Here is a 15,531-nt window from a genome sequence, read left to right as displayed (position 1 = left end):
CAAACAGAGACACAGACCCTGCATGTCTGGCTTTTAATATAATATTATTATAACTAATGTTATAATGAACCACAGTATAAATAATTTGACACCTCTCATTATTTCCACAGATTCGCCTAAGTTTAAAAAAAAAAGAAAGAAAATTCTGGGTCAAAGGAACTGAACATCTTTAAAAACCTTTTCTATTGCCAAATTGTAGCCAGGTTACTGGACAAAACAGCAGTGCAATGTCCATTTAATCATATACCCTCTAACTCTGGAGTTTTTTAGTAGTTGACTTCTGAGAAAGGCAATCAATTAGGCAAAGTTTTATCATAGTTTTTTCAAAGTTTTTCAAAACTTTACATGTTTCTTATTAATAATAGATTTGACTACACACACACACACACACACACACACACACAACTGGCCACTTAAATGTCTTCTTTTGTAACTTACCTGTACAGTGAACTTTTCTACTGTACTATTAGTCTTTTTCTTATAATTTATATATTAAGGATTTAATTTATTGTCTGCGATAAATGTTACAAAACTTTTTCCCATTTCAGTATCCATCTCTCCTTTTTGTTTATGGCAATATTTGACCTTTTTAAAATGTGTCTGCTTTTGAAGTAATTTCATACTAACAGAAAGTTTGTGAGAGGAGTTCAGAGAATACCCAAAGTCCTCAAATGTTAACCTTTAACCACATTTGCTTAATTCTTTTCTCTCTCTTTCTTGATGTATATAATTTCTATTTTGTACTATTTACAGGTAAGCTGTGAACATGATGCTATGACATTCCTGACATACAGAAATTTTTAGTTTAGATATAGGGAGCTCTAGTGAGGTGTCATTTTAGGATTTCTGTCTCTGTTTTCCAGCTAAGAAATCTCTTCTGGTGAACACTGCAAGGCAGGTCCCATTGGGTCCTTGGGATGAGTTAGTACTTCTATGCCAACAAATAGTTCTTTCCACTTAGACAGAGGCATGACTGGTGAAGGGGGAAGGTTGTCTCAACAAACACCCTTTATGCACCAGCCACACCCCCACAGTACCCTGGCCCTAGCCTCAGAGGGCAGGGAGGGGAAACCTGACGGTGCTGGCTGTCCGTCTGTCCCTGGACTGCCATGCCCAGGTCTGGGCACTGGTCACCCAGCAAGGGCCGTACGCAGAAGCCAGACGTGGCTTCGCTTCCTTCCCCTCGTTGCTCCGGGAACCAGGAGCTTGGACTGTTCGTTTATGCACTCCTGGCGTAATTCCTCGGAAGGGGCATCTGAAGGTTCAGGGCACTTCCTTCCCAGTTCCTAAATTTCCCCAGTCGTGGCCAAGAATAAGCGTGGCCTTGGATTTCAGAGAGCCGGCTACGCACATGACAAGGTGGCCACAGATAGTTTTGGAGAAAGAAAAATACCAATTTGCCCAGACAGCTGGCTCTGCTGCTGGAGGTTGTTGTTGTCTGTGTGTGCTCAGTCCTGTCTGACTCTGTGACCCCGTGGACTGCAGCCCACCAGGCTCCTCTGTCCACGGGGTTCTCCAGGCAAGAATATTGGAGTGGGTTGCTATTTCCTCCTCCAAGGGATCTTCCTGACCCAGGGATTGAACCTGTGTCTCTTATGTCTCCTGGTGCCAATCACAAACGGAAACCCGGCTTTTGTTTCTTGGGTATTTAGCCACGGGGAGCGATGGGGCCTCTTTGCCCCTCCCCAGCATGGTGGTGGTTGCTGCTGCTGCTGTTGTTCAGTCCCTACGTCCTGTCCGACACGTCGCCACCCACGGACTGTAGCACGCCAGGTTTCATGGGATCCTCCAGGCAAGAATACGGGAATGGGTTGCTATTTCCTTCTCCAAGGGATCTTCCCTACCCAGGGATCGAACGTGGGTCTGCTGCATTGGCAGGTGGATTCTTTACCACTGACCACCAAGGAAGCATGGTGCCCCTCCTCAAAGGACCCAACTCTCACCGCAAGTCAGCAAGAAAGGAAACGCCAGGCTTCCCAAGTACGCTGAGGGCAAGGAGGAGGCTGCAGCAGACGAATCACGCAGAGACCTTTTAAATTAAAACCCTCCCCATTCCATCTCCCCTCTTCACTCGTCAGGTAGCTGCGGAAGCCCCAGAGGCGTGGTGGGGGGCTGCAGACCCCGCCCCGAGCCGGGAGCCCCGCCCTGCAGCTGGGAGCCCCGCCCCTCCAAACAGGGGTCCCCGCCCCCCAGCCGGGAGCCCCGCCCCCACGCCGCCCCTTCTCCACCGGCCCACTCCCCTCGAAGAGAGTGGCCCCTCGCACCGCCTCTCCCGTGTGCATCCCCCTCTGAGACTCCCCCCCTCAGCAAAACAGAGCTTCCTGTCTAAGGAGCTCACCTGAGACACAAAGGAAGGGAAACCGGTAACTGCTTATCATTTTACATTTTCCCCCATCACACACCGAAGGGTGAGAGCCCCTGCTGGCTGTCCGCCTCTGGAAGAGAGGAGACCAGCACCTCCCTCTAGATTCCCTCCAGGTTCCACCATAACAAGGGAAAATCGGGAAAACCACACACACACACACACACACACACACACACACACACACAGGGGGTCCGCCTTGCTTGCGGAAGTCCTGCATGCCCTGCAGCAAAAAAAAACCCAAAACCTTAGTCCACCTTAGTCCACCATCCTCCTGAGTAAGAGCTGGCCTCCTGGACTCTGTCTCTGTCTCCCTCCCATCCCTCACCTCATGAACTTCCTAAACTGCTCCCAGAAGAGAGACTTCCTACTGAAAATTACGGGGCTTTGTGAAAGAAACCAAATTCATGACATCTCACCAAATTCAGCCAGATTCGTGAAAACCTTCCCTCAAAATTTCCTGAGCACCCAAAGACATTTGCTTCTGGGCCACTTTCCAAGTTTGAGCTGCAGCCAGGGGGGCTCAGAAAGGTGACAAAAAAGGACTTTATAAAGTGAAAAGTGGGAACATGAGAGTAAAGGGAAAATGTATTTCCTGATCAGCAGCCCCTGTCGTGCCGCCCAGGAGCCCCCTTTACAATATTTGCCTTCTCCTAGACCACCACACCTGGCCCTCTCTCCCCACCGTCACCAGCATCACCATCCCCCCTCAGCATCCACCGTCCTGACAAACTCAGCTCTGCTCCCTCAAGCCCCCCGTCCCCAGGAACTGCCCACAGCTCTCGACTCAGCTTCTGCTGACAGTCACAAATATCAACCCCAACGTGACAGAGTCCTGTTCTTTCAGGACGGATCTTCCTCCCTGTTCTCCCAAAGTCCTTCAAAAGGACTGAAAGCCATTTTTTCCCAGCAGTAATTTAGCCCCTAATGAACACGTGATGTATTTTTGTTTGAAATGAGCCAAGAGTTACTTTTCTGTGCCACCCCCAGCTGACAGTCCCAGGCTCGTGTTTTATCCCTCTTGGCTTTTAAGTCATGGCCATCTTGACATTCTCGCTCTGGAATTTTCTGTGCTGTAGAAGGGAAACTAGTGTGGACGTCCGGCTGTCCAGCCTGTGGGATGCAGGCGCATCTGTCACGGTGCAGATGCTGAGCTGAGAGTCGTCCCTCCAGCCCTCACATCTCATACATCAGTAGGCAAAGGCGAGCACAGTGAAGTCACCTGCCCAAGGTCACTATGGCAGACAGTTGAGTGTTTGGACACTCTGCTCCCAAATCGTGGTAAACTGTGGGTTAAATGACATTAGTTATCAAGTCTCATTTTTTTTTTCTTTTAAATTTATTTCCATTACATTTCCATCACCATTGCCTTCTTTCTTTCTTTTTATTTTTTGCCTGTGCCATGCCACATGTGGAATCTCAATTCCTTGACCAGGGATAGAACCTGAGCTGAGCCCTCTGCAGTGAAAGCACAGTCTTTTTTTTTTTTTTTTCAATTGGAGGCTGATAACTTTACAATATTGTGGTGGTTTTGCCATACATTGACATGAACCAGCCGTGAGTGTACACATGTCCCCCATCCTGAAAGCCCCTCCCACCCACCCCCACCCCATCCCTCAGCGCTGTCCCAGAGCACTGCCTTTGAGTGCCCTGCCTCATGCATTGAACCTGGACTGGTCATCTGTTTCACATATGGTAATATACATGTTTCAATGCTGTTCTCTCAGATCATCCCACCCTCGCCTTCTCCCACAGAGTCCAAAAGTCTGTTCTTTACATCTGTGTCTCTTTTGCTGTCTTGCACATGGGGTCGTCATTACCATCTTTCTAAATTCCATATATATGTGTGTTAATATACTGCATTGGTGTTTTTCTCTCTGACTTACTTCACTCTGTATGATAGGCTCCAGTTTCATCCACCTCATTAGAACTGAGTCAAATGCATTCTTTTTAATAGCTGAGCAATATTCCATTGTGTATATGTGCCACAACTTCCTTATCCATTCATCTGCTGATGGACATCTAGGTTGCTTCCATGTCCTAGCTATTGTAAACAGTGCTGCGATGAACACCGGGGTACACGTGTCTTGAAAGCACAGAGTCTTAACCACTGGACTGCCTTGGAAGTCCCACCACTGCTTTCTAAGTATACCTTTAAAATGCTACCACACAGAAGGCTACTTTAAAAGATGTGTTTCTCACCATATAACCTTTCAGAAGTCCAATCTTACAGAGCTTTTGATTGCACACTATTTTCTTTTTGGAATTAAAGAGAATAATTAATTTGTGGAGAAACAAAAAAGAAAGTAATAGTTGGATTTACATTACATTGGAGTGAAGCGAAAGTGTTAGTTGCTCAGTCGTGTCCAAGTCTTTGGGACCCCATGGACTATAGCCCGCCAGGCTCCTCTGTCCATGGGATTCTCCAGGCAAGAATACTGGAGTGGGTTACAATGCCCTCCTCTAGGAGATTTTCCCAATCCAGGGATTGAACCTGGGTCTCCTGCATTGCAGGTGGATTCTTTACCATCTGAGCCCCCAGGGTTACTGAGGTCTCATTTTCTTTTTCTTAACTGAAGTTCTGATTCTTTATCATGCTAAGATGTGTGTATATACAGTTTCCATGGAAGCTGGATTAAGCAGTTTCCCCTCAACTTATCAAAGCAGAACCCCCTCTTGGTGGAGGACGGACAGCCTTGTTCTGCTCAGATCTGCCTACACATTCCAGTCCCCCTGGGAGCTTTGTAAGATCTCGATGCTCATGGCACCCCCCCAGACCAACCTAATCAGACTGTTTAGGTGTGGGCCTGAGATCCAGTGTTCTTTTAAAACTGTCCAGGTGCTTCTGAAGCATAACTCAGTCTGACCACAATCTGGACACAGTGGCTCTCAGTCCAGGTTGCCCACCTTAGTCACCTATTTGAAAATACCGATGCCCACACTCTGCCTGAAACAGTCCAGCCCACTGGGTCTAGTGTGGAGCCTCTGGCATCTTTGTGTTTTTTTTAAACTCCTCTAGTGATTCTAATGTGCATCTAAGTGTTGAGAAAAGAACAAGTGTTCTCAAATTTGGTGGTGGGGTATCAGAATCACTGGAAATTTTGGTTACAAGATAAGGCAAAACCAGCTCCATTCCTGCGGCTTAGGTAATGACAAGCACCTGGGCTTCTGGGTTCCTAACTGGCTCTCCAGGTGATTCTGATACACAGAAGCTTAGCAACCACCCATCGAGCAGGTGTGTTCTTTTTCCATATCAGATGTCTTTGGAGAAATGTTTTCTAACATTCATTCTAACATTTATAACATTCTGGCATTTCCTCTGAGGACCTACAAAAGACATCTAAAATATCACCATTAATCTAGGGTTCCAGGCTTCCCAGGTGGCTCAGTGGTAAAGAATCCTCCTGCCAATGCAGGAGACATGAGTTAAGTCCCTGGGTTGGGAAGATCCCCTGGAGAAGGAATGGCAACCCACTGCAGTATTCTTGCCTGGGAAATCCCATGGACAGAGGAGTCTGTTGGGCTATATTCCGAGGGGTTGCAAAAGAGTCAGACACGACTTAGCAAATAAACAGCAATCTAGGGTGAACAGGGACAAACTGAGACGTAATCAGTGGGGCTCTCCTCTCGTTGGTGACTGGAGTGCATCGTCAGGTTCACCCAGGAACAACACGCCCACTGCGTCTGCAGTCACATCTGACTGGTGGAGTGCAGCATCTCATTTGCCTCAAAGGCCCATCAGGGCAGGAGCCCCTGCAGATCACACAGTCATCAAGTCCTTCAGGAATGGACTTCATGGGCAGCGTTTTTTATTTCAGGAATGGAGCAGCCACAAGGAAACTTCCTTCTCTGTCCTGCAAATTCTTGCAAATGATCGACTCAAACGCTGAGCTCAGAAAGCCACCCCACACTTCTTTAGTGAGTAGCTTGAGTTGTATGAAGCTTTTGGTTATGGAGGAGTTTTTCCCCCCAAGAGAGTTTTTTTTCATAGACATTTTGCAACCTCCTGGACCATAGCCTGCCAGGTTCCTCTGCCCATAGAATTCTCCAGAAATAAGAATACAGGAGTGGGGTGCCATACCTTTCTCCAGGATGCATATTAAATGACTGCCGTTTTAGGCCTCAAGAGAACGTGGCTGTCTGGGGGCAGTCCCCACAGCAGTGCGGCTCTGGACCGCGCCTTTGACTCATTCGTTGTTGTTTAGTCTTTAAGTCGTGTCCGACCCTTTTGTGACCCCATGGACTGTAGCCCACCAGGCTACAAGGATTTCCCAGAATAATGGAGTAGGTTGCCATTTCCTTCCTTTCTGCCAAGACCCTCTTGTTAATCCTTAACCTTCTACCTCCCTTAAGCCCTGTACCTTTAAGCATTTTATCTGCCAAATTGCATTTTCCTTTGATCCCAACCCAGGGATTGAACCTGGGTCTCCTCCATTGGTAGATGGATTCTTTACCACTCAGCCATTAGGGAAGCCCTGAGGAGTTTTTAAAACTCCTGATGATTTTTCCAGTAATCAAGTATGGATGTGAGAGTTGGACTATAAAGAAAGCTGAGCGCTGAAGAATTGATGATTTTCAACTGTGGTGTTGGAGAAGACTCTTGAGAGTCCCTTGGACTGCAAGGAGATCCAACTAGTCCATTCTAAAGGAGATCAGTCCGGGTGTTCATTGGAAGGACTGATGCTGAAGCTGAAACTCCAATATTTTGGCCACTGGATGCAAAGAACTGACTCATTTGAAAAGACCCTGACGCTGGGAAAGATTGAGGGCAGGAGGAGAAGGGGACGACAGAGGATGAGATGGTTGGATGGCATCACCAACTCGATGGACATGAGTTTGAGTAAACTCCGGGAGTTGGTGATGGACAGGGAGGCCTGGCATGCTGCAGTCCATGGGGTCGCAAAGAGTCAGACATGAGTGAGCAACTGAACTGACTGATGGTGAAAATGATGAACTTTTCTCAAAAAAGGTGATGAGGATGGCGGATGGAGGTCAATCCTCTAACACAGGGTAAGACCCTTGGGACTAGCCATCCTCAGCCTGTACCTGGCCCAAGTAGGCATTAGACATTAGAGACAGTCAGTCTAATGGTGAGAAGTGGCCCACAGAATTACTGCACCACAGTGGAACAAAACAGACGTAAATGTTTGTAGGTTTTTAAATGCAGGTGAGCTTACATTTTCCCAGCTTTGCTTGGCTCAGTCCCATAATTCCTGCCTTCTCTTTAGGGTCCCATTCAAATTCCACTTCCTGTTTAGGATTTCCTGAAAGAACTTTCTGTACCAAGTGACAGCCAAGAAATACCTTTGTTATTCTTTATTATTTTATGGAAAGATATATTGAATGAAGGAGTTACCTAAACATAACATATGAAGCAAACAATTCATGCAAAAGGAAGTAGATAATTTTCAATACAATCTCTTCCTTTCTGCAATCCCTGATAAAATAAGCATCTTAAAACACTGGTTGGCAGTATCAATATTTCATTTTCGATGGGCATGGGTTCCTATGCCAGCAGGACAAAGGGTCCGTACCGCATGCATGTTCCTGGATGGCTGTGCTCCCCAGGAGGGGGGACAGAGCAGAACATAATCACACAAAGGGGCAGAAACTGGGAGGAGACACACATCCCCCTGCAGCTGCCAATAAGAAGTTTAAAAATGCACTGGTTTCCCATTGTTAGATTGCATTCTATCTGTGCAGTGTCAAATCGTGGTTCCTACTTTTCTGCCAAGCCCCTCTCGTTAATCCTTAACCTTCTACCTCCCTTGAACTCTGGGCTTTAAAGCATTTTTATCTACCAAATCGCATTTTCTTTTTGGGGGGTGGGGGGTGGAGAGGCAGCGAATGGGATAGTAGTTCCCTGACCTGGGATTGAACCCTCACCCCCTACACTGGGAACACAAAGTCTTAACCACTGAGCCCCCAAAGAAGTCCCAAACTGCATTTTCTAAGTAATAGAATTCATTGCCTATTTTTAGTCACTGAAAACATATATAATCCGATATTTTTGATGAGCTGGATGAAATGACCAATATTTCCATACAACATATAGAAAAAACTTTATTTTTCCAAAACCAGATGACTTAAGGGTTTTCATGAAAGCAGCATAAGCTACCTCATATCATTCTATAGTTTCCCTTGGGCCTTATTCAAACTTTTTAAATTGTTCTTAGTTTTCCCAGTACTACTTTTATGAACCTCAGGTTAAGGGCCATTCAGAATGATAAAATTCTGAATGCTCTGTATTCCAATCTTCTCAACTCTTAAGTAGGAATTATGCCCCTATATTATTCAGCTAAATAGAACTGTAAATGAAGCCATCAGAATACCAATTACTGCTGGCACCACCTTTAATCAAAAAAGTCTTTCAGCTTTATTATAAAATCCTTCTTCAAAGATTACGTCTATGCGAATGAATATAAAATAGCCTATCATACTCAGTAATGCATAATGAAAATATTCATGAGAATTTCAATCATCTGATGCTGTGCTCCAAATTAGATCAAGAAATCACTGGCATAAATCAGAACATTCATAAATTCTTTGAGTTTTTTTCCCAACAAAAAAATTCTAATTAAATTTAACCTTAGAGCATCTAAGAGATTAGATTCTAGGCATATAAAGGTAACTAAGAAATAATCCGTACCTTTGAAGGGGTTCACAGTATCAAGAGGTAACTGTCTGAACACCTGTGCCGGTACACATTTGTCAGCATCGAAAAAGACTTATAGAGGTTTAGATTTAGAAGGAAGCTAGAGACCATCTGACATAACACCCTGAAACTACAGGTGGGGAAACTAAGCCCTAACTGGATGGGCTTCTGCCCAGGCAGCAGGGTACCGCTCCGATGCTTTGATGGTTCCCACATGAGATTCTTCATGTCTCTCTTTAAGCTTCCATTCACTTGTTGCATTTGTCAAGAACTGAATGATATCATAGGCCAGAAAGCTATTTGCAATCCTAAAAGGCCTATTAGTAAACCAGTGCTCTCAGCTGTAGCCAGGAGAACCGTCGAATCTCAGTGACTTCATACAAGAGAATTTCATATCTGACTCATGTTAAATCCGGGGGCTTCCCAGGTGGTGCTAGTGGTAAAGAAGGCGCCTGCCAGTGCCAGCGATCCCTGGGTCAAGAAGACCCCCTGGAGGAGGGCCTGGCAACCCACTCCAGTACTCTTGCCTGGAGAATCCCATGGACAGAGGAGCCTGGTGGGCTGCAGTCCACGGGGTCGCAAAGAGTCAGACTTAGCGTGCATGCACGTTAAACCTAATGCCATGTGTTCTTGGTTGGTAGGTGACGTTGGCATGGCCCTCTGGGGGACCCAGACTCCTTTCCTCCATCCATGCTGACCTCTAGGACTTCAGAATTCTCTCTTTTCAACTGGAGAAGGGAGAAAAGAGAGTGAAAAGATACATGGAGTTGTTTTAAAGGCCCAGCTGGGTGGCCAGTGATTTCATTCATTCCATTGCCTAGAATGCAGCCACACAGAAGAGCACTCCAGCTGTCTGCCCAGGAGGCAGGGAGGCGCAGATTCTGATAAGCTTCTGTGTCACAAAGGGCTGTACACATGCGTGGGAATATTCTGGGAGTCAGTGAGGTCAGCAAGGACTTGGTCTTTATATTGAAGTCATCTTTTTCTTCAGAAATGTGTTAGAGTCCTCTGCAGTGCCCCTAGTAGCATCAGCCTCTGCAGACAGGGCTAGCAGGATCTGCTTTGCCCGCCTGCTCTGCTTACTTCTGGAGGTGTCATAGTACAGTGAAAAGAGCATTGGAGTCACATGTCCTTGGGCCCAAATCCCCAGTTTGCCACTTATTGAAAGTGAAAGTCGCTCAGTCGTGTCCGATTCTTTGTGACCCCATGGACTATACAGTCCATGGAATTCTCCAGGCCAGAATACTGGAGTGGGTAGCTGTTCCCTTCGCCAGGGGATCTTCCCAACCCAGGGATCGAACCCAGGTCGCCGGCATTGCAGGCAGATTCTTTACCAGCTGAGCCACCAGGGAAGATCATTGCCACTTATTAACCCTGTGAATTTGAGCAAGTTGCTTAAGCTCTTGGAGTCTTGCTTTCCTTACTGTCAAATAGGGGCAGAAAGAATCTAGATAAATCAGCCAGCATTTATGGAGGGGTGCTCTGTGACAGGTTCTGTGGTCCATAGCAAAACAGCAGAGATCTAAAAAATAAAAAACAAAGAAGGCACGGAGCGATGTGCACACAGTCGTTGTCTCTGGCGGGCACTCAGTACACAAGCTGTCTGGCCTTCCCTCACCACTCTCTACTGCACGCTCTACAAATCTGATATGACTTCTTATTTCTTTCTGTCCCTATGCATCTAAGCCAGGAAAACAGGTTTGTCCCTAGAAACTCCAGATTGAATAAATCAGTGACTAACGATGCATCTGAGAGATGAAAAAGTCCCATGGAGGATGTTTTCCTGTTGTTTGGAACTGAATTGATGAGGTGACGATTCTAGGAGGCATGTTGAAGGTCCAAGGGCTTAAAACAATGATCTGAGCTACCAACAAGTCCTTGTTCAATTCCAACAAGAGTAAACAGAAAACATGAAAGCAGCAAGCCCTCCTCGAGGCTAGTGGTCTTTGCTTCACAAAGCATCCTTTACAAACCAGAGAAGCAGCATCTTAGAGGCGGTGAGTGGGTCCCTCCTACTTGCTAACAGATCAGGAAGAGCATGCAGAGCCCCCTACCGCGCCCAAAAGAGGGGAGGTTGCAGCTCTTTCCTTAGACACCCCCGCCGGGGGAACACTCGCTTCTGGTCCTCCTTGATCCCCTCTCTCTGGCTCTTGATTTGTTGCTCTCAATGATTTCTACAAAAGACAGAAGAGCTCTTTTGTTTGCTGGAAAGCCTGCCTGATTTTTTACTCCCTTGCTTCATCCTTTTCATGAATCTCTCTTTTATTTCTCTTTGTTTGCTTATATGTTTTTCTTTTAAATGCAGAAGAGGGTCAAAGGGAGGAAGGGAGCAGGTAAACAATGGAGACACTGTCTCCAAACCAGAAACGTCTATACCATCAACTCCAGTTAGCTCTGCACCAGCCATTCCTAATGCCCCAAACCACATGGACGCTGCTGACCCCTTACAAGGCAGTGGGGGCGCTGAGGGCACCTCTGGTTGTGGCCCTGGGGATCCAGTGTGGCTCTTCAGCTGTGACATTGGACACGTGGCCTTCCCTTTCTTAATACTCAGTTTCCTCATCTGTGAAATGGGCATGACTATTATTTATCTCAATACGAAGGTAAAGGTTGAAAGAAACAGCGTGCTTAACACCAAGACTGGAACCCTGGGAGCACAAGTACTAAACAATAAATGCCATCATCGGGACATCCCTGGTGGCCCAGTGGCTGAGACTCCAAGCTCCCAACACAGGAGGCCCGAATCTCATCCCTGGCCAGGCAATTAGATCCCTCATGCCACAGCTAAGAGTTCAAATGCCCCAGTTAAAGAACCCAGATATATAACCAAGATTGAAGATCCCATGTGCTGCAGCTAAGACCCAGTACAGCCAAGTAAATAAACAGATATTATTAGAATAAATGTCATCAGCACCACCACCCACCACCATCCCCCTTGTATCTCCAGGCCAAATGCACCACCCCTGCCAGGAAATCTTAAGGGGACAAATGCAATGACCTGGTCACTTGCTCAAGCACAGTTGCTGAATCCCATAACCAAATGCCATCCTGCTTTCCCCCACAATGCATTTTACAGTTCAGGAAGTAAAGAGTCATGGGTGTGACTCAGAAAGGGGTCTTCCAGCCCTGCTTTCCGGGCCTGGTCCTTGAGAACTGCCCATTTGCTTTACTTTTCTCATATTTGTTTTTATTTCTTTATTTGGCTGCCCAGGTGTTAGTTGTGGCATGTGGGATCCTCAGTCTTTGTTGCAGCGTTGCCAGCTCTCAGCAGTGTCATGCAGGATCTTAGTTCTCAGACCAGGGTTGGAACCTGGGCCCGCTGCATTGGGAGCGCAGAGTCCTAGCTACCCATTCACTTTAAATATCCCTTTAGGATGTCTGTGAAAGAAGACATCACTGAAAATCTATTTCTAAATCTTCTACAACGCTTTTGCCACTGACTGCCCCCATAACCGAAGAAGGCAATGGCACCCCACTCCAGTACTCTTGCCTGGAAAATCCCATGGACGGAGGAGCCTGGTAGGCTACAGTCCATGGGGTCGCTAAGAGTCAGACGACTGAGCGACTTCACTTTCACTTTTCCCTTTCATGCACTGGAGAAGGAAACGGCAACCCACTCCAGTGTTCTTGCCTGGAGTATCCCAGGGACGGCGGAGCCTGGTGGGCTGCCGTCTATGGGGTCGCACAGAGTTGGACACGACTGAAGCGACTTAGCAGCAGCAGCAGCAGCAGCAGCTGCCCCCATAACAGGCTTCCCAGGTAGCACTACTGGTAAAGAGTCTGCCTGCCAATGCAGGAGACGTAAGAGACTCAGATTCAATCCCTGGGTCAGGAAGGTCCCCTGGAGGAGAGCATGGCAACGCACTCCCGTGTTCTGGCCTGGAGAATCCCATGGACAGAGGAGCCTGGCGGGCTACAGTCCCTGGGGTTTTAAAGAGTTGGACACAACTGAAGCTTCTTAGCATGCATGTATGCATGCCTCCATAACACACTCAACTCTATTGTTCCCTCTTCTCCAGACAAGGATTTCTTACCCAGTTCCTTCTCTTGGAAGAACTCTTAGGAGGTGGCTTCATCAGGGTGAGGGCTACCTGCCTTCACCCAGCTTCACCCTAGATGGTCTTGGTGTTCCCTGTGTCATGTGGGAGGCTCCAGACAGAACCTGGTGTCAGAAGTCAGCACACTCGTGGAAGGTCAGGCTTGGTTTTGCTTGTGACTGTTCAAATGACCTTGATCATGGCACCTCCCTGGTGGCCCAGTGGTTAGGACTCCATGCTTCCAATTCAGGAGCACAGGTTCAATCCTTGGTTGAGGAACTAAGATCCTACATGCCATGGTGAAACAAAAAACAAAACAAAAAACTCTGACCTTGACCAACCTAGGCCACCTTCTCGGACTCCCATTTCCCTTTCTATATATGAGGTGTTCGAACCAGTGTGAGCCCAAAGGACCCTTTATCCATCACTGTTCCATGAATTTTACTATTCAGAGCCCATAAGATGAGACCCAGTTGAGCTAATTTGCCTCTGAAATTTGGCATAGAATAGTGCTACCCACCAACCTACCATATATGTTTCCTTGATGATGGTCAGAGGGACAAAGAATCCAGAGAGTAGAGTGGAGTGACCGGAGAAGTCACCCTAACGGAGGTTTGCCCGGGGAGAAGCACTTCTGTCTGGCACCATCACACGCTTTGCAGACAGAGGGGCAAAACTTTCCATTTCTGAGCCTCAAAATGAGAAGAAATGACTCTGAGACTCTCCCCACTGCTAATTATTTTACTCAGGCTGTGTCTGCTTTGCTGGCTTTAAATAAAAGCTTACACAGCCTGCCATCCAAATATAGACCCACGGTGTCCAGAGAAGAGACAGCAAGGGACTTACGGTAGCAAAGGCCCCTCAAATAACCAACAAATGGGCCCTAATCATATCAAACCCACAAGTAAACATTAGAAATGAAGAGAAAGTAAATAAGTTTTGTTTGTGGCTCAGGAAGGTTTTTATAGGGTTTCTTCTCTTGATGAAAAGCAATTGTGATCAAGACCAAGAACAAATACTTGCTTGTAATAAAAAGTACTCGGGGAATTCCCTGGCGGTTCAGTGGTTAGGACTCCACTGCTGCTTTCACTGCCAGGGGCAAGGATTAGAACCCTGGTTGGAGAATTGAGATCCCACAAGCTGTGGGGCCCAGCCAAAAAAAAATGAGTATTCATGGCTATATCCCAGTGGAACCACATCACAGATTTGTTTATGACTTAAAAAGGTGAGCAATGCTTTGTAAATTTCGTCACCTCACCCATCTACTAAAAATAAGTGCCCGTGTTATTAAGGCCTCCTGGCTAACATTTCCCAGATTGGAGCTGAATTTACACTAAATCCACGAGTCACTCAAAATACAGCTGTTCCTGCTGGCGCTGGCTCCCTCAGTCATTCATACCTTGGTGCGGGTTAATCCGGTTGGACCTTTCCCCCGAGAGGCACTCACACAGACTAGGGGAGCAGGTGGTAGGAGGGATGGAGGAGGAACCCCAGGGCCCTGCTTGGGCCAGAGGAAGAGCATTTTGAACCGGAGGCCGTGAGAACCTCACTCACCTCACAGATTAGCAGGCAGGTTTCTCGATCTCAGCACCAATGACTTGAGGGTATGGGTAATCCTTTGCTGTGGAGGGCTGACCTGGGCACTGTAAACGGTTTAGCAGCATCCCTGGCCTGTCTGCAAACATTACCACTGTCTCCAGGGAGACAGAATCCGGGGTGATGACTGCCAGCCTAAGGACCGCTCTGTAGGTGCTCATGGCAGCGTGTGTCCGTGTCTCTTTGTGAGTCAGCGTGCGGACGCACTCAGTGACCCTCGCGTGGAGGTGACCTATGGAACCGGATGTCTCCTCCAGAGCGTCTTCCTCACTTTGGCGGTTTCTTCCTCCCCACCTTTTCTCATCTTCCCAGGCAGATGCACCCCTAGAGTTGAGGCAGTTGTAGGCAGGTAGCCCCAGGAAGTGAGCTGCCCCTCTGGCTTGGGGGAGCAAGTTTGGTTGTTTTCTGATACCTTCCACTTCACTTGCCACCTTGTCTCAAGTGAATCCATGAGAATACACGAGGGAGCACGCCCTCGCTGGCGGGAGAGCACTCTGGGTCCGCCATCTTGGTGACTCAGCTTCTACCTCAGAGGCGTCGGCTGTGGACGTGTGCCCGGCACACGCGGTGGTTCCAACAGCGCAGTGTTTCTTCTTCTCTTGGTTACTGTCCAGTCAGAAAATATCTCAGGCCAGACCCCCAGAGAGCTGGAAATGTTCGTATCTCGAGTATTTATTATTCCGTGGTCAAAATCAGACGAGCCTGTTCATTTGGACATCTTGTCCTTTCTACATTTCTAAAGAAATATGCTCTTGAATTCCATTTTTTTAAAATTTTTGTTGGAGCATAGCTGCTTTACAATGTTGGGTTAGTTTCTACTGTACCTCAAAGGGAATCAGATGTGCATATATGTATATCCCCCCTTCTTTTTTTGGATTCCC

General features: G+C 47.1%; 1 protein-coding gene and 2 long non-coding RNA genes across 21 annotated transcripts in view; 2 read left to right on the top strand and 1 right to left on the bottom strand.

Moving 5' to 3' along the window:
- Positions 1-15,531, top strand: part of THRB (thyroid hormone receptor beta) — a 419,564-nt gene that overhangs the window by 310,215 nt on the left and 93,818 nt on the right. The window lies entirely within an intron of this gene.
- LOC145517834 (uncharacterized) lies at positions 25-10,558 on the top strand. The gene is made up of 2 exons (XR_014062368.1): positions 25-1,451; positions 9,585-10,558. It is a non-coding gene; the product is annotated as an uncharacterized LOC145517834 (long non-coding RNA).
- Positions 8,698-15,163, bottom strand: LOC145517831 (uncharacterized). The gene is made up of 2 exons (XR_014062365.1): positions 14,609-15,163; positions 8,698-11,191 (listed from the first exon to the last, which is right to left on the bottom strand). It is a non-coding gene; the product is annotated as an uncharacterized LOC145517831 (long non-coding RNA).

Source organism: Giraffa tippelskirchi, chromosome 8 (genome assembly GCF_054371585.1).
Source record: "Giraffa tippelskirchi isolate mGirTip1 chromosome 8, T2T-mGirTip1v1.2.pri, whole genome shotgun sequence".
NCBI classification, from domain to species: Eukaryota; Metazoa; Chordata; class Mammalia; order Artiodactyla; family Giraffidae; genus Giraffa; species Giraffa tippelskirchi.
This window is presented reverse-complemented; position numbering and strand designations above follow the sequence as displayed.